Raw genomic sequence first — 26,520 nt, forward strand, 5'->3', positions numbered from 1 at the left:
TTCCATCCCATCATTCCATGGGTCTCTGACAGTTTCGTGGCATTTTTCAATGGCCCTGCTTACTGTGCGCCAGCCATCTCTGTATGAAAGGATGGATCCTGCACTGCTCTCTCCTATTGTGGTCACTGTTATGAACACATCGCAGCTGGTCATTCAGTATATCATGAGCACCCAATCTGAACAGGAATCAGAGGTGCCTGACCTGCCGTGTGCCATGGAAAGAAACAATACCAGATTACTTTTGGCATTCGGCAGCTGCACATGGTGGATCATGGCTTTTGGACTCGGGAAACAAGCACTGAGGGGTGGGATCGTATCGTTATGCAAGTCTGGGATGACAAGTAGTGGCTGCAGAACTTTCGGATGCAGAAAGCCACCTTCCTGGAACTGTGTACGGTGCTCGCCCCGGCACTATGGTGCAAGGGCACAAAAATGAGAGCTGCCCTCTCAGTGGAGAAGCATGTGGTGATCACAGTGTGAAAGCTGGCAACTCCAGACTGCTACCAGACAGTTGTGAATCAGTTTGTAGTCGGGAAGTCCACCATTGGGGCTGCGTTAACCCAAGTGTGCAGGCCATTAATCACATCCTGCTATGAAGGACTGTGACTCTTGGCAATGTGCATGAAATAGTGGATGGCTTTGCGGCAATAGGATTCCCTAACTTCAGTGGAGCAACAGATGGCACACATATCCCAATTTTGGCTCCAGACCATCTTGTGATGGAGTACATCAATACAAAGGGGTACTTCTATATGGTATTGCAGGTGCTTGTGGATCACCATGGCCACTTCACTGACATCAGCGCATGGTGGTCCGGAAAGGTGCATGATGCATGTATCTTTGGGAACACTGGCCTGTACGGAAAGTTGCAAGCAGGGACTTTCTTTCCAGACCAGAAGATTCCAATGGGGGATACTGAAATGCCCACAGTGATCCTGGGAGACCCAGCCGACCCCTTACTCCCGTGACTCATGAAGCCTTACACAGGAAATCTGGACAGCAGCAAGGAGCGCTTCAACAATAGGCTCAGTAGGTGCAGAATGACTGTAGAATGTGTCTTTGGCAGATTAAAAGCTCATTGGCACTGCCTTTATGGCAGGCTAGACCTAAATGAGGAAAATATTCCCATGGTCATAGCAGCCTGCTGTGCACTCCATAATATTTGTGAGGTTAAGCGTGAAAGGTTTCCCCCAGGGTGGAGCACAGAGGCAGATCTCCTGGCGGCTGATTTTGAGCAACCAAATACCAGGGCTATTAGAGGGGCACAATGTGGAGGGGGTAGGGGGCTATTCGAATCAGGGAGGCTTTGAGGCACCATTTTGACAATGAGCTCCAGTAAGGTGTCTTTCTATATAGCACTCTGCCATGCTTTAACTTGCCATCTTGCATGAAAATTTTGATGATTCCTGACCATGATATGTACTCAACAAATGATCAAATTGCCACTGTGTACCCATTCCAGCAGCAACGACCATATGTAGGAGACAAAGACTGGTTATCTTTAAGAGAGTATGTTTTTATTAAATACCAATTAACAACACACACAAAAGGCTTGGTGGGAAAGGAGATAACAATGAAGGGCAGTGTAGGCTCTATAGTTGTGTGTAACTCCAGCTATCATTTTGGAAGCTGTCCAACGGGGTGGAGTGAACAGGATACCAAGACAGGCAGGGAAGTTGCAAGGAATATGTGGGAGGAGTTTGCGGAGATCATGGAAAGCAGTTCTCCATTGGCTGCAGGGGGGCTGAGCATGCATGAATTCTGCCTGTAGTGTGATTAGGGACTTCAACATCTCCATTTGCTTCTCCATCACTTTTATCATCTGCTCCTGGACCATTAAAATTCGCTACTGGCTCTCCTTTCTGTTGTGCCTGTCTATTTAATCATTTTCTTTTGAAGTCTCTCTCTATGCCCTGCGTTCTTGTTTTTCAGCCTCTGATGATTGCAGCACCTCTCAAAACATGCCCTCCTTGCTCCTCCTTGGTTGCTTCCTTATCTGGCAGAGGTGCTCCGCCCATGTATTGGAGGTTCCCCTGAACGCCACATCCGCAGAAACACAAGAAACAATAAACAGAAGCATGATTATTAGTGCACACACAGCATCAAATCATTATAGTAAAATGCACCTTTTTAAAAATATGAATCAGCTTCTCCCTGTCCTTTGGCAAGCACACAGCTCGGCGAAAGCCCTAAACATGGTGAGTTCATGGGAGGGAGGTGGGGTCAAGATGGGGCAAAGAAACTTGGTGTTTTTTAAGGGGATCACTGCAATAACTAGGGACAATATTGTAAATTCTGCCACCCTGTTGCACAGGCAGGGGTCATTGAAGGTCTCTTTCCTGAAGGTAAGCAAGGATGCAAGGGTGCATCTCCTTCACGCGTGCAGCTTCAGACCTGCTACCTATGCTGCTCACCTGTGTGCTGCTTTGGTCCCAGCACAAGTGATTGCCGATTGGTTCAGGAAAGTTCCCTAAAACGAGTGAAGGAACAAAGCCAAGGAACCTTCGGCAGAGGATTCGCGAGTATGTCCAGGAAAGTTTCTTAGATATCTCTCTGGAGGATTCCCGTGAAATCTTGGTGTGCATTAACATGCTGTTCCGCTGTACCGCTTAGCTGCACAGTGGAATGTGAGGCACAGGCTAACACAGCTAGTCTTGTACATTTTTATCCCTTCACCCACTTCTAGAATATACAAAGCAAAGAACAGCTCATATAACCGAGCAGCATCAACTCAAAAAGATCACTTACCAAAGCTCGCCTCTCCCGCATCATGTGCACCAGGGACAGACTGCTGGGACCAGCTAGACCGCTCCGGAGAGGGAAAAAATGCTGACACGCCACATATCTGGAAGACCCTGCTGTGTGATCCACATCATTTTCCAACTCAACCACCTTGTCCACAACTTCGTTTTCTAAGTTGAGTCCACAGACTGCTGTCTCCAGCCCTGCCAAAGTATCCACTGGGCTCTTGGCGGTGGAGGTGGGGTCGCTGCCAAGGAGGGTATCCAGCTCTTAATAGAAGCGGCAGAATCTTCGGCCAGCACCAGAATGATGGTTTGACTCCCTTGCCTTCTGGTACACCTGCCTCAACTCCTTTATCTCCACATGGCACTGATGCGTGTCCCATTCGTAGCCCTTATCCAACATACCACAAGAAATCCCATCGTAGGTATAGAAGTTCCTACAGCTGGAATGGAGCTGGGATTGCACAGCCTCCTCTCCCTACCATACCAGCAGCTCCAACAATTCAGCTGTACTCCAAGCAGGAGAGCGTTTCCTTCATTGAGCTGCCATGGTCAGCTGGGAAGATGCAACGTGAGCTGTCCACGCCAAGCAAACAGGAAGTGGAATTTCAAAAATTCCCAGGCCTTTAAAGGAGGAGGGGCAGAAGTCTGTGTACCTGGATGCAGGGCAGCAGAGTTCGAACTGCTGACCAGAGCAGTCAGGATGGGCACTGTGGGACACCTTCTGGAGGCCATGTAAAGCGACATAACCATGCGCAGTGTCTACACTAATGCTTTGTCGATATAACTTTGCCGCAAAAAACTGTACGGCTCTCATTGAGGTGGCTTTATTTTGTCGGCAAAGCAAGGGAGTTTTGTCAGCAGAACGCACATTCCAGTGTGTACATCTCCACTGATTTGTCAAATAAGCTGACTTTTGTTGACAAAACTCTCTAGTGTAGACAAGGCCTCTACTCCTCTCTAATGCCTACCACTTATTCCTGCCAGTATGGAAGCATGTTGCTGGGGCATTATGGGAGCTTTGCAATGCCACTGCCTATATCTCACTGTGGCTTTTGGGGTGTATCGAGGACTTCAGTTTCTATGGCTACCTATCAGATATCTTTGAAAAACACTAAATTTATGTAAAGGGAAAATGTACAACCTTTTTTTGGTTTTGTGAGTGTTGGGGTGGAGGGGAAAGGAAAGACATTTCTAACTACAACTGTCTGACAAATAAGAGAACAGCTATAATTAGATAATCCAAGGTGTCAAATAAGATGTAGGATCTACTAACAAACCACATACTGTAGTTCACTGTGATACAGGCTTTTTGCCACAAGAGACCACAACCCCCTCTAATTAAATGGGAATGACATGTACACATGAAATACAATCCTGCTCCCATTAAAATAAATGGGAAAACTTCCACTGAGTTCATTGTGAACAGAAGGGGAGCATGAAAGTGAATCTTTCATAGGATCCCATGGTATTTAGTGAACCTTATAATGGATCTCTGTGAAAACACTGATATTGTTTTGAATTAATCATCCATTAAAAAATCACAGTAACACTAACTCTAATCACAGAAACAGCTTTCAGAAGAGCTAGGTGTTTTAAAATGCATTTTTTTCTTGAAGGAAATTATTCAGCTACCATTATCTCAATAAATTACATCAGCTAAAGTGTAACAAAGTCTTGTTCCTGAAAATACCTGAACTTGGCAAACTTAGCCCAAATTCTTCTGTTTGTTCTATACAGGCTTGGCTCCAAAAAGTTACTTACGTGGGGTCTGAACTGTTAAATTGATGGTCAAATATATTCAGACACCAAGATATGATTGTCTACTATGTTTCTGGTGCCAGAATTTGAGACAGTATTATTTTTAGCACAATAGACTTACTTATTTCTAATTACTTATGTGAAAATTATTTACTTGAGGTTAACTGTGAATTTCTTATTTTAGCTAGAATAATCTGTTCCCTAGCCTCCTCGGAAAAGTAACCACTAGAAAGATTGCTGGATATCTTTATATCTTTATATGCTTATTTTTAAATGTGTGTTAATTTAAAAGTTTCAGTGCAAAAGAACATCATATCACTCCTACCCTTGCCACAACTTTCCACTTCCCAGTGAGCAAAACACCTCTCCTCTCCTCCAACTCCTTCCTTAAACACCATTTATTTTGCTAAGTCTTCCAGCTATGAGATCACCACTGACAATTTGCCTCACTTCTCACATTTCTATTATTATCCCGTGGACCATATTGATATGGAATAGATTGAAATGTCCTCAGGATTGTCTTTGCTGTAAACTTTTAAAATAATAATTATTAACATGTATCAAATAGCAATACTAATCATATGGATATGGAGCACTGTCTGGAGCATTTGGATTCCATAAACAAGAACAATTATTTCAGCAGTTGGTGACAGCCATGTTCTTGCTCCCATATGTTTCATTCTGTTTAAAGGGCATTGCACCCATTTTTTCTCAGACTCTGACATTCTTGGCACTCTGAAATTTCAAAAGATAATAAGCACCTCTCTACGTGAATGAGCTCAGGAGTTTGACCTAAGATGGCAACATGAGTGTTTTCCCATGCCTTGCCAGTGGTAGCATCCTACCCAAAATGTCACCTTTGCAGCTGTTCTTGTACACAGCATTTCTCTAGCTTACAATTTCTTTTCACTATGCTGCTGCTCTACCCAGTACTCCTGGGCTAATGCCATGTGCAGAAGTTACAGCACAGGGCATGGATTTTCAGTTTAATGAGGGAAAATAAACAGTGAAGAGCACAGGAGAGAGCGAATATGAAGAAGCAAATAGGACTAATGCATGCAAAATCTGGAAGGGAAGGAACAAAGCTACAGTGGAAAGAGGGAAAAGAAATAAACAGAATGTGAAGTCATGTGAGACACAAATGCAGGAGTAACAGACACACATGTGAACGGTGCAGATGCAATAATCTGCTGGCACCATAACAAACTGCAGGACTAAATTTCAGTCAGTGACGATTGGGATTAGGAGCTCTGCAGAGGGATCACCCTGTTCTCTAACAACCGTAGGCTAAATTGAAGAACTAGGCAGAGTAAAAGTCACCATGATGCAAGACCTCTGCAATAGGATTCCTTTAAGACAGCTCTAAAAAGGAAGGGGAGAGTAGACATTTAGTCCAGTCCACACTGACAAAACAATGAAGTATAAAAAGTGAGTTTAAAAACCATACTCAAGCTGTTTTAAAACACCATAGGCAAGAGACAGGACAAAATGGAAAGAAGAGGGTTGCAACATTTCATGATATGTGACAGATACTGGTATTTACAATTCTAATTATGTTTAAAACAAGCTTACCCATTAAATCTAATTTCTAATTGCCCCGCTTCCGTAATTAAATCAAATGTAATGTATGTTGTTATTTTAATCATGGTTATAGGCTGATCTTGCATTCTTTGCACAGCCAAAACACCTGTTAAAATCAAAGGGAGTTTCAACTGCTTAAGGCATACAGAATTGGGTCCATTATTATGAATGTGAGAAAAAGATAAATGTACACACTGCATATTGTATCTATAACTATCTTTCTACCTCTCTTTGTATAAATGATTTGATTTCAATCAGGGATACAAAATATAACAAAATTAGAATCCCAAAATAAAAAATTAAACAAGTGAAAATTTGATGAATGGAGCTGGAAGATCTGAAATAATAAGATACAAAAATGAATAAGGGGAAAATTCGAAGACAATGTGTTTAAAAAAAAACAATAATGTTATTGGCCAGGAATTTTCTATATGAAAGTTCTAAAATTTAATTTATTTAGGTTTACTTACCTAAAATGATAAGGAAGCAAAATTTCTGCACATAGGGAGCATATGGACTTAGATCTAGGTCCTGCCCACTGCTATACTAGGGGTGAAGCTGTTATAGAGAACAAGCTGCAGGGAAGTATCACTCCAAAGCACTTAAGAAAGCAAAAGGGAGAAAGGTGTGGTGTCACGGCTACAGGTGATGCAGACTACACACCAGGCCCTCAAGAGGATATGGTCTGCTAGCTAGAAGGCACATATGGTCCTACAGCCAGCTAGTATATATGCTACAGATGCAGGATGTTGTATGCTGGGGCACTTCCAACTCCTTTCAGCAACCAAAGTGAGCCCTGTGGTGATTCCCCTATCATGCCTATCCATAGGAATTCTACCCTGGCCACCAGGATTCCAACAGCAGCAAACTCATCTGCTACTGTCTTTCTTACACTGTACCCATCCACCTAGGCAACTTGTCTTGCAGCTCTGGCCAGGGCAAGATTTGACTTCTTGCTTGTATTATATAAACAGTAAGATGTCAAGTTGTGCCTTTTTTTCTTCATAGATTTACACAAACAGATTGGGGGTGGGGAGAGGGAATGAAAACGTTTCTGACATTTGCTTTTACAGTACTACGGTTATGTAACACTGTGACAAACTAAACACCGAAAAGGCTAAGTACCATGACAAATTACCACAGTCCCAGGCTTTGAATCTGCTTATCAAACTAGAGAACATCTTAATAGATTTATAAGCAACGTACTAGTAAAGTGTGAAGACATTTTGATGTTTATTCTATGATTAGCTATTCCATTCATTAAATATATTTTTGACGCATATGTGGGATCTATGTATACTGACTTACATCTGCACAAACAAAATCCAAGCAGCCAAAATCTACTTGGTTTACCTCAATACTCCCTTCCCCCCAGACACACACATACACAGACTACTTCTAAAAAACAAAGGTAAAAAATGATAGGTGTAGTTATATGTCAAGGCATATAGCTGTATATGTTTAAAAGCTAAGACCATTCAAAACAAGAATTATATTCACAGTCCTGCTCCTGCTGAAGTCTATAGCAGAACTCCCATTGAATTCAATGGGAGCAGGAGCACGCCTTTTTAAAAAGGTGAGTATTGTATAATGAAAATTAAAGGCGTTTTTAATTTTTTTTTCTTAATAGTGACAGCAACTCAGACTACTTTATGAATTTATTTATTTATTGGGAGAGTTGTGAATGGAAGGAGAAAAGTAATAGAAGTATGAATTAACTCAGTCCCCAAAACTTAAAATGGATAATGCAGAAGGCTTTTCAATGGAACTGATATTGCTAAACTGTATTCTTTACAAACACATACTGTCAAAGAAGCCATAGTATGAATATCTGTATACATCTGAGAGCTTGCCATAGAAACAAACGGCTGTGTAAACAATATATTTTGAGGGGGCTGATAAGAATAAATTTTACGAAGATCAAGGTTGTTTTCACACCTTTCTGTTGCTCTGGTTTGTCTAGATTTTGTTGTATATTCTGCCTAATAAATCCATTGCTTTTACTACTTAGTCTTATGTATAAATGGCCACTGATGATTCTTCTAGCTCAGCAATTAAATACAAGAGCAGAATTCAGATCCGCAAAAATGTTTGCTATAAAATGTTACCACTGTGGCTACCGAAGTCATTAGGAAAGGGCCTCTATCTTTTAATATATCTGGTACATGAACATCTTTGCAACAGCATAGCATTCATACATCGATTCAATATTTCACTAACTCACCATGTCCCAAGCCTGAAAATAATCATGTTTCATTTGTAATTAAAAATGGGTAGCTCTTTGGACACTGGTCCCCTTAAAAATGTCATACTGTTATCTAAAAGGTTTCCTCTTCATTAAAAAAGATTGCATATCCGGATCCCCCTAATTCCTCCAATAGCCTTACTATAAAATCTTTAGATTCTAAATTAATTCTGAAATCGATACCTTTAAATTATCTCTCGATAGCAGATGGGAGCTTGAGGCCACCTTCGAGAGGGGAGAAGATTTTTGCAGTGGGGGACTGACAGCTCGAAGGCAGCCGTAAAAGGAAGGTCGCTTTCCACAACCCCACAAAACATACCCAGCTGGGGCTGTTTTCAGGTGCCCCCCAGGGTCTGACTTTCAACAGACTTTGATGAGTAGGAAGCAGGCTGCTCAGCATGCGGTGCCCCTCGGCAGGCAAAAATCCTCCCGCTCCGCAGGGGGCTGGGGAGAGCGCCCGCCTGGAGGAGGACCCCAGCGGGATCGGTTTACGGCCTCCCCCCGCCGTGCCAATTACCGCCGCGGATGCAGTGCAGCTACATAATGTTAGGGTGCACCCCACCAGGATCCTCACGCACCGGCCCCCAGCCCCGCATCGCCGGGAAGCAGAAAGGCGCATGGGGCACCTCCGCCTCCTGCACTCAGGACCACATCTCCAACAGCTTAGGAGTCAATGGGCTGTGAGGCGCAGGGACAAAGCAGGGAAGCGCAGTCGGTAACGGGAGACGAGCAATGGCTCGTGTTTGTGCGGTAGGAGGCAGAGGAGGGAACGGCGAGGAATCTGCAGGGTGCAGAGAACGGCCCGGAGGGTCTAATTCCTGCAGATCCAGAAGGTGCGGGAGGATCTGGTATGTGCAAAGCGGGGCCCCGGCGAAGTCTCGTGTGTGCAGAGAGAAGGCTGCAGAGGGCTCTGGTGTGTGCAGAGAACGGGTTGCAAGAGGATCTGTTGTGTGCAGAGAGGGAGGCGCGGGGATCTAGTCTGTGCAGAGGGGACTACTGCGGGGGTCCGATGTATGGAGAGAGGGGACTGCAGGGGGCATCAGGTAAGAGAAAAGAGGGAGCTGCATGGAAAACGTGCGCAAGGAGCTGCAGTGGCGATCCAGTATGCGGAGAGGACGTAAAGGGCGGGGGAGGCTGGTAGGTGCGAAGAGTGAGCTGCTGGGTTCTGGTGAAGGGAGGCGGGTGGTCTGGTGGGTGCACAGAGGAGGTTGCAGGGAGATCTGGTACCTGCAGAATGGAGGAGGGGTATGCAGAAGGATCTGGTATGCGCAGAGGCAATAAAGGGAAGGTAAAGTTGGTGTAGAGGGGCTTGGTGGGGTTTTAGTGAGAGGTGCAGGAGGGTCCTGTGTGTGTAGAAAGGAGTTGGGGGGCGGGGAGAAACGCTAGGGAAGGACTGGCATGTATTTCTAGCAGCATCTTAAGATACTGAGGGAGGAGGGATCTCGCTCTAAACCGCTGTTGTTAGGCAATGTGGGGTTTCCTCCAGAAGTGTTCGAAGTCTTCCCCCTTCTTTCTACCAAACTGTCCCCTGTATCCCATTATTCTGGATATTTCAGCTTATGCGTGACCCTTCTGTGCAGAATGAGACACAATTTAAAAAAACACAACTGTACTAAGCACACACAATTGTTCATGTGCTGACAAACTCCCTTTGCAATTTCAGGAATCTGCCTCTTATAGGTTGGCCAAATACCTGGGAGGGATGGAAGGTCCCACTTTTGAAGTACACCCACCCCCCGTATATGTTTCCTCTTAGCTCTCTAACTCGTTATTTTAAAACGTTTTATTCTTAAACTGCACTTTTGCTGCCCTTACCTTTCTTCCTTGTATGTACTACCTGCGCTGAGACATCCAGCCTAAATTCCCGTAGAGACTGACCTGTCCCCGTCCCTTAGCTATAAAACATGCTAGATTTCTTAAGAACACAGAACACAGCAGTCAGCGACAGCAGCTTTTATGAAACCTTCTTTCTTGACTGGTTGGGTCACCGAGCAAAACGCCTCGATTCCCACACGAGTTCTGCCGATCTGCCTCAACTTGCCTCTCCTTTGTTTTGATCTCTGGAAATGAAATTCTCCTTTCGTCTCCTCTCCCTCCTTCTTCTCACGCCTTCCTTCCTGTGGGAAATGACTTGGATTGCTTTTGTTATCTCCACCCACCTCCATTTTCACCTCGTCCTATTCCCAAGTAAACAGGAACGCAGCACATCCACCGTGCAGTTTACCACATCAGAGAAGTGAGATGAGCGCGCTTATTCCAGAGCTTATTCCTGAAAATATCTTGCAGATGCACAAAAGGTTGGACCACTTAAAAGAAACATCTGTCACACAAACCAAGTCTATCAAGAAAGTAATCGCAAGGATCTCTAGTAATTTGCTCTTCACAATGGGTTTGATGACCTTGCAGGGACGACTGATCTTCCTCTTAATTTTCGCATGGTCTGTTTGCACTGGAAAACATAATAACCTTTTCTCTATTGCTTTTCAAGTGATTAGAAATGTCAAAGGCTTCCGGCTATCAGCAAAACATGCCCAAACACAAATTATTAAGCGAGCGATCAATGCCTGCTTTTGATGCTGTTAGTATTTATATCATAATCAATATAGCAGTCACTCATTTTAAAACAGGTCAAGGCAGATTGCTGTGGACACAAATTCCCTCCCTTTGGTCAATAAAAACAACAATGCACAGAAAGTATTAACAAAAGGTAAAACAATGTTACACAACTTTGCTCGTTACGATTATTCGTAAGCGCTAAAAAGAGGCAGAAATAACCATATTGCTTTAAGCTTTTAAGTACTAACATATGGCACAAAAGCCTCCTTCTATTTCCATCCTATCCTGTTCACCCGCTTTCACTAGCAGACACTTCTGCCACTTTTCCGGGGTAAAAGAAATTGCACCGACAGGATGTCAGACAGTTTGACACTTTACAGCCCTCTCATTTTATCCCCCACTTCTATCAGAAACGGAACAACTTCGCCATCTGCATCTAGAGATGTATGTATGTAGGGAAAGGTTTCTATTTATAGATTTAGAAATCATATGTAGTTATACTCCCCCTCCCCCTACTGTCAAACCCCTAGCGGACTTTAAAAAGTAATCCTAATCCTTAAATATTGTGCAGGCAAACACCTCACAATTCACTTTCTCTTTTCTCCATCACGAGATGTTCGCCCCCTCATCCTTTATTGCTAGCAAACAGCAGAATAATGCAAAGCCAACAGCACTTTATTGTAACCATGCAAGTCACCGCATCCATGCAGAAGATACATCGGTGCAAGAAATTCCAACCCCATCATGAACCCTAAATTAGCATCCAAGAGCAAAGGGAACACTTACAGTTTGCGTTATGTGCTGTCACCTGATGCAAAGGATAAAACTCAAAGGGCAGATTTTTTAGAGAGAGAGAAGTATTTAATTCAGATCAATGGTGAATCGGTCCCTGCCTCTCCCGCTCTCTCTGCGGCTTAAATCCCCTTTAGAGCGCGCCTGCGAGCCCAGCAGCTGCTTCCACACGATCCTCCGCTTTGCTCTGCACTGCAGATCGGGAATCCCAGAGAAATTCAAGCTTCCCTTGCTGGATGGAGCTGCCTGCGCACGCGCTGCCCGTTCCCCGAGCCGACGGAGTGTCAGATTTTGCTCGCCGAGAGATAAGAGCATGCGCATTCACAACAGCCAGGCCGCGGCTCTTGCTTCTGCTCTCACCTGCCCTCAGAGATCGGATCCCTGAGCAAAACCGCGTGTGGGGGCAGGGGACAGGGGAGAGGAAACGAACAAAGGGCGGGAGGGGGCGACTCAGAAAGGGAGATAAAACGGGGAAGGGAGAGTGGAGGAGCGAAAACAGAGTGACGAGATCAGTGAAACAGAGGGAAGGACAAAAAAGGGGGGAAAAAGGAGCAAAAACATTGAGGAGGGGAAGCTGGCTGGCTACCACACTGGGGAGCGAGAAAAGAGGGGCAATCATGGAAAGACCAACAAAAAACGAGGAGGACAAACGCAGGGGACAAAAATCACAACAGAGAGTGGTGCAAAAATGTATGGGGAAGAGCAAAACTTTAGGAGGAGGGAGCAGGTAAGTGCATGGGGAAAGAGTGGAAAGGAGCAAAAAAGGGAGGGTACTGAGGAGCATATCTGGAGGGGGCAGAGGAAAAGAAACAGGGAAGACAGGGATTAACGTAAAAGAGGGTTTTTTGGTTTTGAACATCACCTTTTCAGACCTGTACACTCAATTTTTCTTTCATCTCAAAGAAATGATCAAATATTACACACAGTTGTCCATCACTGAACATTAAAATGGATGGGGAATATAGTCTGTTTTGTCCCTGAATTCTTTCAGAGGTTAAAGAAAAAAATATCAGGGCAATACATTGCTTTCACAAAAGTGCCATCTACACACCCTTTACACACATACTGGGCTGTTTTATTGCTTGTAGAGAGTGCATTGTCACTGACCCTTTATTTCCACAACAATTTCAAACTTTTTATAAGAAAATGGATGTTAGACTATTTTTAGTTTAGCTAGCCATGTTCCTTCATTTAATGTGATAAACAGGTGACTGACCCCCTTCTTTATATTGTTATTAATATTAACATTAAAAAATTGTATTGCACAAGCACCTAGCGGCCAGGGCCCCTTTGTGCTAGGCACTGTACAGACGTATAACAAAGAGACAATCCCTGCCCTGAAGGTTTTATCATCTATGGCCTTGATCCTGCAAAGACTCACAGGCTTGATTAACTTTACACAGCGTGAATAGTCCCTCTGACTGTTCACAATGCATTAAATTGAGCATTCATAAATCCAGAGTGTAAGACTGTAGACTACAGGTGGATACAACAAACAGACAAAGGGAGCAAAAGGAAATACTGTAATGCTAACTGTGAAAAGCACTACTCATTGGAAACTAGATGTCTGACCATTTTAGAGGTTTTTTAGGCATCACACTAGAGAAGAGTTTTAAGCAAGGATTTGAAGAAAGATATTATTATTTAATTGCACACAATTGATTTAACTGCAGTTAATAATCATTATTAATTATTACTGTTAATTTATTTGTATTGTTGAAGTGCCCAAAGGCCCAACCAAGTTCAAGGCTGAATTCTGCAAGGCATTGTACGAATACATAGGAAGATACAATAATTCCCCTTAAGAGTTTCCAGTGGATCTAATTTATGTAGCATTTTAAAAATTGTATCTTTATTTACTTTGACAATTAAAAAAAATAAAATGGGGGGGGGAGCTGAGAAAATTACAAAACACAAAAACCACTTCAGATGACAAAGTTTACTTAGATAGCAAGATTACTTACCACATAATTTACAAAACAAAAACATTTAAAATAAGAAGAAGTAATGTTTGCAGTATTGATATAGCCATGGGGATCCCAGGATATGAACATGCTTAACAATCTGATCTATCTTGTATTTAGCTTGGACACTCTGGTTACCTTCTTCAGACCTGAGGAAGAGCACCGTCAAGCTCAAAAGCTTGTCCTTTCCACCAACAGAAGTTGTTCCAATAAAAGATATTACTTTACCCACCTTGTCTCTCTCAATAAAAAGAAATAGAATTTCATCAACTCTTGTGTTGTTTATTCACCTGCCTCAGTTAGAGCTCTCTGAAATTCCTGACATTTTTCTTTAGTCTTGATTAACTTAAATAATTTTGAATCATCTGCTCATTTTGCCACCTCATTGCTCACTCTGATTTCCATATCCTTATAGCACGTAATAGGGAATCTTGTGGCACTGGATTGTTAACTTTTAGCCATGATGAAAATTGACCTTTTTCACTAATATTTTCTATCTTTTATCCAGTTTCTGATTCATGATACTACTTTGCCTCTCACCAGTATAACCATGTTATTATTTCTGAGCGTCCAACTTAGACACCTGAAAGGGATGTGGTGCTGAACACTCATCTTCTGAAAAATCAGGCCTCTTTTTCCATGTCTAATGTAGGCAAATAGCTAATGTGTTTTAAAACACAACCTAACATATTTTAACTAAAACAATTTTGAACTGGACTTTGCGTATAGGGGTCCATACAAGAAAATGCCAAAACACCCATTGACTTAAAGATGGGCAGAATTTTACGCATATTATAGACAGGACAAGTCATGTCATATGTTTTTAAATATGATTTGCCCTGTGTATGCGAGTTGCAAAGTCCTGTTTAAAATCACGTTAGTTAAAATATATTTGCAAACACATTTTAAAACAAAATCTGTTTTCTTTATCTAGCTATTTCCAATCTGGAGCATGCAAAATCACTAGTCACTTTTGAAAACATTAGCCCATTCTTTTATCCATAATCTTAAAATATAAATGCAACACAAAAACCTTTTTGAATAAGAAATATATGTAAATAAAATATACCTGCCAACACTACACTGATAAGCCTCAATGCAAGTCCATATGCAAACTTAATTTTTCCTTAAATCAAAACTCTAATAAACATTTCTCATTAAACTTCAAACATACAATATTATTAATAAGAAACAGTAATAACAAGCACATTACAAAAATTCTACTGTCAATCAACTAATGTATTAACTGATAATATTTACTATCTAAATATATATATGTATCCTTTAAAATAAATAATTTACATAACAAAGTTAAGATTTCAAACAATAATAAATAGTGATAAAATAGGGCAGAGTAAGAATAAGGCGTTTGGCTTTCTGCTGCCCTCTGCCTCAGGTAGTCACTTAGAGCTTGTGGTAAATGGGTATAAAACCTTAACAGATCAGAATTTTAATATTGTACACTCACTTTGCATTCACTGTAAATGAATGCAAATGACCACACAATATGTAAAGTTAGGGAGAATCAGACCCAGTGTGGACAATGTAAGATTTTTAATTTCCTTCCTATGGAGTTCTTTGATAGTGTAAATAATGCAAACCATTGTCATTTTGGACTTGTCTACATAGTGCGCCAATGCACACCAGAGTGGTGTTAATTTTAATGTGTACCAATGTGAAGTGCACTAACTGACCCACATAGAGCCTGCTGGCATCCACTAAATGCACACCAGAGAACTTTTTGTGGGTGCCAGTAGGGTTTACATGACTCAGTTCGCAACCCATTGGTGCACATTGCTGCACTATGTTGACAAGTCCTTAGCAACTTTAAGCGGCTTTTGAAACTAAGGACCAGACTGACTATAGTGGAGCTATAGCAATTTACATTAGGTCAGGATCTGATTCAGAGTTTTTGTATTTAGTATAAATTAGAGTTTCTCATTGAACAGGAATGTGTAGGGATAGAAGCATAAATGCGAGACCAGGTGCTTATTACTTTTTTATCTTAGGTACTTATCTGACCCCCATTACAATAGCATCTTATCATTTTACAATCCTTTAAAATATTATTCCTCAGATTATGCCTATGAAGTACTATGATCCCCATTTTATAGATAGTATATAATCACAGAGACACTGAGTGATAAGATCACAGAGGAAATCTGTGGTGGAGCAGGGAATGGAACCTGAGTCTCTAGAGTCCCAGGCTAATAGCCTAACTACTAGATTCTCCTTTCTCACTGTTCACTTAAATGTTCTTTCTAAAGAATATTGATAAATTATACCATTATATGAATCATTCACAAAAGTTACTCCTATCTGGAACATGCTTAGAATCATTTAGATCCGGGGTTCTCAAACTTCATTGCACCGCGACCCCCTTCTGACAACAAACATTACTACACGACCCCAAGAGGGGGGAGCAAAGCCCACTTCCAGGTCCTGACCACAGTTTGAGAACTGCTGATTTAGATATTCTAAATAAGATGTAAAATCTAACATATTAAATTATTATGACTATAAAACTAAACAGTTGAGACAAAATTCTCTCTTCATTAGGAAGAATGTAGCATTTCCTGATTGTCAAAAATTGCTCCGTGCTGGACAAAAAAAGGACTGGTGTCAGAAGGCATATCTACTGGAGGACATAGGAATGTGTCAGAAATTGCATCCCCTCACCTATCCAATGTGCTGCACCAGAAGATGTAACATCTGACATTGTTCTCTGGCTTCTGTAATAAATTGCATCTCCTTCACCAATGCTGGGAGCTCATGAAGAGATTCAGTTTCTGCCACAGCTCTCTATTACTATTATTATTACAGTAGCACATAGGTCAGAAAAAGGCCCCTTTATGCTAGGCACTGTACAGACATAATAACAGGCAATCCCTGCCCTCTATTATCTGTCAGAAATTGCACCTTTGGATTTTGAATTTTTGAAGGAGGAGAAAAAATGTGTGAAATGTCAGAATTTGCAAAGGAGCAAAGTCTGACAGGAATACATGCTTCCTCCTCCATTCTTCTCCCCCACCTCAACGTACAGTGCAACCCCAAGGAACTGAGACTTCAGCCATTCAAAGCTGCATTCATGAGTCTTCCAAGAGGATCTTTAGGTATTCAATCTCTCAGCAGGTAGCTTGTGGTTAATGAGGTGCTTTGCTTTGTTTTGTTTTGACTAAATCCTCCAGTTTTAACAGACACCTATAATTGCAGAGAACTTTTTAAGTGGTTACATTTCCCTTCTCAATTGCATAGTGAACATTTGCAAGGCCCATCCACACATATGTATTGTACAGGAAGTAATAACAGATTAACTGTAACTAGAAGGAATATATATTATATCAATATACATATTTCCTAATATTCTCAAATGCATGTGATGCATTCTTAACAGTGATTTCCCTTACATTTTACTCCTTTTCCCCCTCCTTCTTGGAAGCAGTTTCTTAAGGCCAAGATTCCCTTGCCTGTTTTGCAGCAAATTGAAAGCAGCAATGCAGCTGTACAGATTGGCAAGAAGAGGCTACTTCAGGACTTTTTGACTAACCAAGGCTGCTAGCGACACACCACAGTTTGAGGGGGTGAAATCTTTGATGCTCTGGAGAAAAAAAACGTGTGTGTGACCAGTGTTATTAATTTCATTATGACTAAAGATTATATATAATATAATCAAGAATCAACACAAATTGTGTTTGATTACATAATTACATTTTACATATATCCATGTATTTATTATTACACACATATAATTATGTAATTTTCATATTCAAATCCCTCCTAGGGATTTTCTTTTTTTACAATGACCATAAGAACTGAGGCAAAACAAATAACGTTAATACTAATAATCTAAATTCTTCCCACTTCTGCTCTATTCTCAGTAGCCTTGCCCCAGCCTTGTTGCACAATTTTGGTCAGAACACATAACCTTTCTGTGTCTGAGTTTATCCCTAGTAAATTAGGGATAATAATACTTACCTACTACCGAGGTATTTTACAAGGCTTACTTAATGGAGTGGGTACAGTTCTTTTCTACATATTTTCTGATGGCATGGAGAAACCAATTGCCTTCGTTTCACAAACATTCACTATGCCTGAGAAGAAATATGTGCAAATAGAGCAAGAAGCTCTCAGCATGATCTTTTGAATTCGGATGTTCCATTCCTATCTTATTTTACATTGCTGATGGATCATCATTACTTTCAATTCTTGGACCAAAAGATGGGATTCTGTCATTAGCTGCTGCTCTTATGCAATTATAGTACTTGCTACTTTCAGCTCATTGCAATACTATTACATTCCTTAAAGGGACTCAGCATGACAATGCTAATGGGCTGTTGTGCCTGCCATGCCCAAGCTCCTGTCAACCCAAAGAAACTTTGGAGAAAGTATTTTATCTCAATTTGATGGACAGGTTACCTATTGCTAACACAGATATCAACAAAGAAACTGCTAAGGATGATGTGCTTTCTCTTGTGAAAGGAATGGTACTACAAGGTACAGTGTTGGATCATAAGAATCCCCAGTTTACACAATTTGTGTTAAATCAGTGTGAATTATCTGTGAATCACAGTTGCATCTTATGAGGAATGCAAGTTATCATTCCAAAATTACTTCAACATCAGGTTTTGGAGGCTCTTCAAGAAGGTCATTTTGGCATTGTATGGATGAAGACCATAGTCCAGAGTCATGTCGGGGGCCAGGGATTGACAAAAATATTGAGAGGAAAGCGAAGTGCTGTACTACGTGTCAGCAAATTCAGCATGATCCTGGCCCGACTCATCATTGCCTCAGACTCCTTGGACACATTTTCACGTGGACTTTGCTGGACCTTTAAACAGTTATATGTTTTTGGTCAGTGTCGATGCCCATTCAAAGTGGCCAGTAATTTTCTGAGTGATTTCTACTGCAGCTACCAAGACCACTGGATATCTTTGTACCTTGTTTAGTCAATCTGGTTGACTGTTATAGTTGATGAGTGACAATGGATCTGAAAAATTTCAGAGGTTCCCATCTTCAGCTGGAGTTTAGCACATACATTCTGCTCCATACCATTCTTCTACAAATGGACTAGCGGAACATTTTGTACAAACACTTAAGCATGCCTTAAGAGTGAACAAGTCTATTCTGAGTCATCAGCAGAAATTGGACAATTTCTTGATTATCTACAGGAAAACGCACATGCTACTACTCAGGAATCACCTGCAACATTTTTCTTGAAGTGGCCTTTGCGTACCTGTTGAGATTTGCTATGTCCTGATGTTGCTTCACATCTACGTAGCCAAATCCCAAGTTATGCAAATTGATCAATGACGTGATACTTGTCTCAGAGTAACAGCCATGTTAGTCTGTATTCGCAAAAAGAAAAGGAGTACTTGTGGCACCTTAGAGACTAACCAATTTATTTGAGCATAAGCTTTCGTGAGCTACAGCTCACTTCATCGGATGCATTGGATGAGCTGTAGCTCACGAAAGCTTATGCTCAAATAAATTGGTTAGTCTCTAAGGTGCCACAAGTACTCCTTTTCTTTTTGTGATACTTGTCATCATTCTTTTCAAGTAGGAGACTTACTATGGACTCGCAACTAGGGTTGTGGAATAAAATGGGTACCTGGAGAACTTGTAAAATGCATGCAACCTGTTTTGTCTGTGGTTAAACTATCCCATGGTATTTTATGGAAACGACATATGGACCAGTTGCAGCCTTGACAAGTACCCAAGTCCAGGGATGTTCCAGCAGGACTTTCTGTTCCTCTAATCAAACCTTCTTTTACAACTCTAATTATGATGACTTGGTTAAAGAAACTTTCGTACCAGATCCTGTTGATTCTTTACCCAAAACTGTTCCTGCCACACCACTATCACCATGTTATCCCAAGAGAGTGCGAAAACCAGCAGTATGCTTGAACTAATAAATTGTTTAGTTAGTGAGTTGCTATTTCGTGGCAGAATAATTCCTGGGAATTTGAGAGTCTGCAGTAGTCCACCTGCAACTTTTAGTTAGCATATATAGTGGTTTATGTTAGCCATGTAAATGATAATGTGTATATATTTGGGAAGTTTTTTAAAGTAGGGTGGAGGAATGTGATGTCCTGTCACTTTAAATGTATAAGCACTCCTTCCCCGCCCGGCAGTACAAAGCCTCACTTTCATGATGGTTTCAGATTTGGTACCAGAACAATAAAGCCAACATGGTAAACAGCTTTATTTCAGTTCCCTCTATGTCTGTCTATCTCCTTCTCTTCTGGGTCCAAATATAACAGTGACAACTTTTCATAATAGTCTTAATTCCTGAAAAAATATTTGTTAATTTATTTTACTTCTAGACAGCAATAATGAATCAGTGCTCTTGAGTCAGGAATCTTGGAAGAAGGACATACTGACTAGACCCTAGCAATATTTATGAGAACACTTTGAATTCATATTAAATTTTCATTGGCTCATAGATTCCAAGGCCAGGAGGGACCATTGTGATTATCTAGTGTGACCTCCTTTATAACACAGGCCATAGAACTTCCCCAAAATAACTCCTTGATCATATCTTTTAGAAAAACATCCAATCTTGATTTAAAAATTATCAGTGATGTAGAATCCACCATGACCCTTGTTAAGTTGTTCCAATGGTATTCTCACTGTTAAAAATGTATGCCTATGAGTGGCAAAACCGTAATGTGGAGGGATTGGATGGAGAGAGGAATTATGACTGTGTCACAGCTAATATATAATGATAAATTTAAACCATTTGTAGATCTTCAGCAACAATTTGGCTTGCCTTGCTTCAGAGCATGGAACTATCTCCATTTAAAGCATTTACTTACCAATGTATTTGGACCGGATGCATTGGGAGTTCCAGAACGTCTAGAACTTTTATTGTGTTGGAGGAAACTTCCTGGATTTACTCAACCAGTGGTATCCTTTTACAATTTTCTGATCCAAAAAGCTTTGCCAAAGTTTGATAATTTGAGAATTGCTTGGAATAGAGATTTGGATACACAGCTATCTTCAACTCCATGGAATACAGTGTATCTAAAGTTAAAAAAGCAACTGTAGACCCGAGACTATGGCTTCTTCATGAAAGGACACTTTTTTGAATATACTGATCCCCACTTAGGCTAATGGCAATGGGCCTCATAAATGGTGACTGCTGTTGGAAACATTGGTGTTATAGTCCCTTTGTGCTTCATAAACTTATATTTTTTGGAAGAGCCCTTGCATCAAGAATTTCTGGTATGAGGTTAGTCAAAGGACCAATTTGATATTGGATGCTAAATTGGAGTTTTTGTTCTTGGATATATTCCTGATACCTGAAGCTTACTTGTACAGTGACATGGTTCCAATATGCAGCTTTGGTTGCTAAAAAATTAATCCTTCAAAAATGGAAAAATCGATTTCCACCAAACACCGATGCCTGGCTCAGTGATATGGCTGACGTAACAGCAAACAAACAACTGGCATTCCACAGAAGGGCAATGCCCAAGAAATTCAAAACAATTTGAGCTGACCCTTTAGAGGTCTGTGATTAATACAGACCGTGAAGATAGAAGGTCATTTCCCCTCCTTTCCCTTTATCCTAACCCTCTTTACTTACTTTGTGTATTATGATGAATCTTGAATTTTAATATATTTGTTGTATTTTAAAAATATAATAAAACTTATATATCATTATTTTGAGCCTGAATTTGTCTAGCTTCAACTTCCAGCCCTTGGATTGTTTTACTTTTCTTTGCTAGATTGAGGAGCTCATTATTAAATATTTGCTCCCTATGTAGGTACTTATAGACTGTGATCAAGTCACTACTTAACCTTTTCTTTGTCAAACTAAATAGATTGAGCTCATTGAGTCTATCACTATAAGATATGTTTTCTAGTCCTTCAGTCATTCTCATGGCTTTTCTCCGAACTCTCACCAATTTATCTACATCCTTCTTGAATTGTGGGCACCAGAACTAGATACACTATTCCAACAGTGGTCATACCAGTGCCAGCTACAGAGGTAAAATAATCTCTGTACTCCTACTTGATATTCCCTTGTTTATGCATCCAAAAATTGTGTTAGCCCTTTTGGCCACAGTATCACACTGGGAGCTCAGATTCAGCTGTTTATCCACCACAAACCCCAAATCTTTTTTGGTGTTACTGCTTCCCAGGATAGAGTCCCCCCATCCTCTAAGTATGGCTTACATTCTTTGCTCCAAGTTGTAGACATTTACATTTAGCTCTGTTAAAATGCATATTGTTTTCTTGAGCCTAGCTTACCAAATAATACATATTGCTCTATGTCAGCAACCTATTGTCTTCGTTATTTACCACTCCCCCGCGTTTGTTGTCATCTGCAAACTTTATCAGTGATGATTTTATGTTTTATTGCAGGTCATTACTAAAAATGTTAAATAGCATAGGGCCAAGAAATGATCCCTGTGGGACCTCACTAGAAACCTAAGTTTGATGATGATTCCCCATTTACAGTTGCATTTTGCAATCTGTCAGTTAGCCAGTTTTTAATCCATTTAATGTATGCCATGCTCACTTATATCTTTCTAGGTTTTTAATAAAAATTTCATGTAGTACCAGGTCAAATGCAATGTAGTACCAGGTCAAATGCCATGCAGAACTTTAAGTATATTACTTAAATATTATTACCTTTACCAACCAAACTTGTAATCTTATTAAAAAGATATCAAGTTAGTCTGAAATGATCTATTTTCCATAAATCCATTTTGATTAGCATTAATTATATTATCTTCCTTTAACTCTTTACCAATTGAGTCCCATATCAGTCTTTCCATTATCTTGCCCTGGATCAATGTCAGACTGACAGGTCTCTAATTATCTGGATCATCCCTTTACCCCTTTTAAATATTGGCACATTAGCTTTTTTCCAGTCTTCTGGAACTTTCCAGTATTCCAAGACTTTTAGTTCTGTGATTACTTCTTCTTTATCTGTTAGAAAAAGGTCTAATATAGAATTCCACTGTGTTGGCTGTAACACTTCTTGAGTTAGGAAACTGTCATCTATAACGTTTAGAAATTCCAAGGATGTTTTAGTATTGGCAGCATGAGACCTCTGTCACTCAAATTGAAGTCCTCTATGATCACACAAGCTTTTCCCCCCTACACATTGTAGATAAGTGCATAAGGAAGCAGTCTTCCTGTCCCCAGTGTGATTTGGTGGTTTACAGCCTACACCAACTAGTTCCCCATCTTGTGCTCTGTCTGTTAGGACATTGATCCACAAGTATTCAAGATCATTTTCTTCTGAGTTATCCATTCCTCCAGATTTCAGTAATACCAACTCTATTAAATTTGTGCTCCTAAATGAGCAATTCCAATTCCTCTTGTTTGTTACCCAGGCTCCTAGCACTGGTGTATAGGCAAGTCAAGAATTTCCTCTCTTCATATCCTTGGTTCCTTGATTAATTATATTCTCACCTCTCGGTATTGTGCTGAGTTCTCATATCTTCCCTCTTTTTACCCTCCCCTTTTATCACTGGTTTAACACCATCCTGACCACTCTACCCAGCCTGTCCGAACAAAGTTTGGTCCCCCTTCTATTTGGCACAATCAGATTTGGATCAACATTTGTACATTTGAAAAACAATTTTTTGTCCATGGAGATGTGAAACTTATGTTTGTGTATCCATTAGATATAAAATGTGTTCAACCAATCATCTAGACAGGTGCAGATCACAGAAGAGAAAGCTGGACTAAACAAAAAATTGTAAAATTCCTCCATATTTTATACAAAACAAGATTTTGTCCCCTTTCTCCCCACCAATATTAAGTCATCTGTCTTATTCATATTAATTTAAAGTCAATCTCTTCCTCAGATTTTTTATCATTGACAGAAATATCCAGCTGGACTACTTATTCCGTCTCACAATCCCAAACTTTTGCAAAACCTGACAAAAGCCTCAAAATACCAAAACTCCCATTTGTCTCAATCCCAACAGTCAAAGTCATAATTCCCCCTGACAATTTGTACAGTGCAAGTTATGTATTGTCAGTACAAAATTCTGTGACACATTGAAAACAAATTAGACTCACATACTTTAAGGTCAGACGGGACTATGATGATCATGTAATCTAACCTCCTGTACATTGCCTGCCACAGAACCTCACTTACCCACTCCTGTAATAGACCCACAAGCTCTGACTGATTTACTGAAGTCCTCAAATCATGATTTAAAGACTTCAAGTTACAGAGAATCCACCATTTACACTCATGTAAACCTGCAAGTAACCCATGTCCCATGCTGCAGAGGAAGATGAAAAACCCCCAGGGTCTCTGCCAATGTGACTGGGGGGAAAATTCCTTCCCGACTCCAAATCAGTTAAACTCTGAGCATGTGGGCCAGACCCACCAGCCAGACACCCAGGAAAGAATTCACTGTAGTAACTCAGAGCCCTTCCCACCTGGTGTCCTGCTGCCAGCAGTCGTAGATCAGCTACATGTCATTTTAGGCTGTCCCACCATACCATCCACTCCATAAACTTATTAAGCTCAATCTCGAAGGCAGTTAGGTTTTTTGCCCCCACTGCTCCCTTTCGAAAGCTGTTCCAGAATGTTTCTCCTCAGATGGCTATAAACCTCCATCTAATTTCAACCCTAAATTTGTTGATGTCCAGTTTATATCCATTTCTTCTTGTGTCCATATTGGCGCTTAACTTAACTCCTCTCCCTCCCTGGTATTTATCCCTCTGATATATTTATAGAAAGCCATCATGTATCCCCTCAGCCTTTTTTGGTTAGGCTGAATGAACCACACTCTTTGAGTCTCCTCTCATAAGGTAGGTTTTCCATTCCTTGGAGCATCCTAGTAGCCCTTCTCTACTCCTGTTCTAGTTTGAATTCATCTTTTTTAAACATGGGAGCCAGAATATTCCAGATGAGGTCTCACCAATGCCTTGTATAATGGTACTAACACTTCCCTGTCTCTACTAAAAATACCTCGCCTGATGCATCCTAGGACTGCATTAGTGTTTTTCACAGCTATATCACATTGACAGCTGATAGTCATCCCAGGATCAACCAATACACCCAAGACTTTCTCCTCCTCTGTCACTTCCAACTGATATGTCCTCAGCTTATAGCAAAAAATTCTTGTTGTTAGTCCCTAAATGCGTGACCTTGCATTTTGCACTATTAAAATTCATCCCATTTCTATTACTCCAGTTTACAAGGTCATCCAGATCATCTTGTATGATATTCTGATCCTCCTTCATATTGGCAATACCTCTCAACTTTGAGTCATCTGCAAATTTGATTAGCAAAGTCCCACTTTTTGTGCCAAGGTCAGTAATAAAATGTTAAATAAGATTGGTCCCAAGATCTACCCCTGAGGAATTCCACTAGTAACTTCCCTCCAGCCTGACAGTTCACTTTTCAGTATGACCTGGTATAGTCTCCCCTTTAATTAGTTCCTTATCCACCTTTCAATTCTCATATTAATCCCTGTCTTCTCCAATTTAACTAATAATTTCCCATGTGGAACTGTATCAAATGCATTACTGAAATCCAGATGGATTAGATCTATTGTATTTCCTTTGTCTAAAAAATCCATTATCTTTTCCAAGAAGGAGATCAGGTTGGCATGATTTACCTTTTCTTAAACCATGTTGTGTTTTTCCCAATTATTGTTCATCTGTATGTCCTTAAGTACTTTCTCTTTCAAAATTTGATACAAGACCTAGTCTACAATTGAGGTCAAACTAACAGGCCTGCAGTTTCCTGGATCACTTTCTTCTCCTTTCTTAAAAATGGGAATGAGGATATGGAGGTAGAAATTACCACACCCAAGGTGCGAGTCAAACTCAAACAGCTTAATCGGACTAAACTGAAGGGGGGGTGGGGATTCAAGGATCCAGCTGCAGAATTTAGGTCCATCTTGCTGAGGAGCACGTGGAGCTGTGCATGCACTAGCAGCTTATTTAATCTATTTGGAGTGGTAAGGGGTTGCATGCCAAAATAATAATCTATCTTTAGATCCTTTAATATTAATATACTGATTTGAACAAAGGGTATATTTGCAGTCAGGAAATGAGTGAACATAAATATTATTGTGCCAAACTACTCTACAAAAGACATTTATACAATGTAGTAAATCAGTGTTGCTTCCTTTATTTGGAAAGACTTGGGCAATTAAGTAGATTGCAGAGGTCACTGGGGTGTAAGGTTCCAGCTGGGAGCTATACAACCTATGAAGTTGTTCTCACACTATTTATGAGACAACCAAGACACACATTCTATGCATGCTTCCTTAGGGGATTAACAGACACGATGGTTATTTTAGAGCTGGATATTTAACCAAACAGAGGTGCGTGCCCTGTGTTTGATAGAAGAGTTGCTGTAAATCACCAGATATTGGAAGAAGAGTGGAAGAAAGAGACTGAGGCCACATCTATGGTAGAGACATTCACCAGTTAAAAAATGATTGTTCCCCCTCAGTTGATGGAAGTAAACCTTACATCCACTAATATAGCCTTCTGAAGCCATATCTCCGGCTCTACAGCTCCTCAGATTACTAATCAATGATGGTGGGTCACTAGAGTGCAGCTTCTTTCCACTCCAAGTCTAGGCCCCACAAATCTTGCTTCTCCCCCGTGTCCTAATGCAGGGATATTCCTACATCTCCATCATACTTTCTCTACATGGCTGCTCATCCTTTTTGGCTCTCCATGGTATTGCTGCATGGTGTGCACATAGGTGCTGAAACTAGAAGTGCTAGGGGTCCAGCAGCACCCCCTGGCTTGAAATGGTTTCCATCATATACAGGGTTTACAGTTTGGTTCAAAGGCTCTCAGCACCCCCACTATACAAATTGTTCCAGCACCTCTGGGTGTACATGGAAAACCAAGTGGAAGTGAGTGGGGATGTTTGTAT

The 26,520-nt window shown here is 40.8% G+C and overlaps 1 protein-coding gene across 2 annotated transcripts in view; it reads right to left on the reverse strand.

The window, feature by feature from the left end:
- VSNL1 (visinin like 1) overlaps positions 1–11,960 on the reverse strand; it is a 159,514-nt gene extending 147,554 nt beyond the window's left edge. Inside the window, exon 1 of one of the 2 annotated variants that reach the window (XM_074947570.1) lies at positions 11,674–11,960. The gene's annotated coding sequence lies outside the window, so the exon portion shown is untranslated. The remainder of the gene's footprint in view (positions 1–11,673) is intronic. The other variant, XM_074947569.1, reaches the window with a different exon arrangement.
- Between the last annotated feature and the right edge of the window lie 14,560 nt (positions 11,961–26,520).

This window comes from Natator depressus, chromosome 3, assembly GCF_965152275.1.
Source record: "Natator depressus isolate rNatDep1 chromosome 3, rNatDep2.hap1, whole genome shotgun sequence".
Taxonomy (NCBI): Eukaryota; Metazoa; Chordata; order Testudines; family Cheloniidae; genus Natator; species Natator depressus.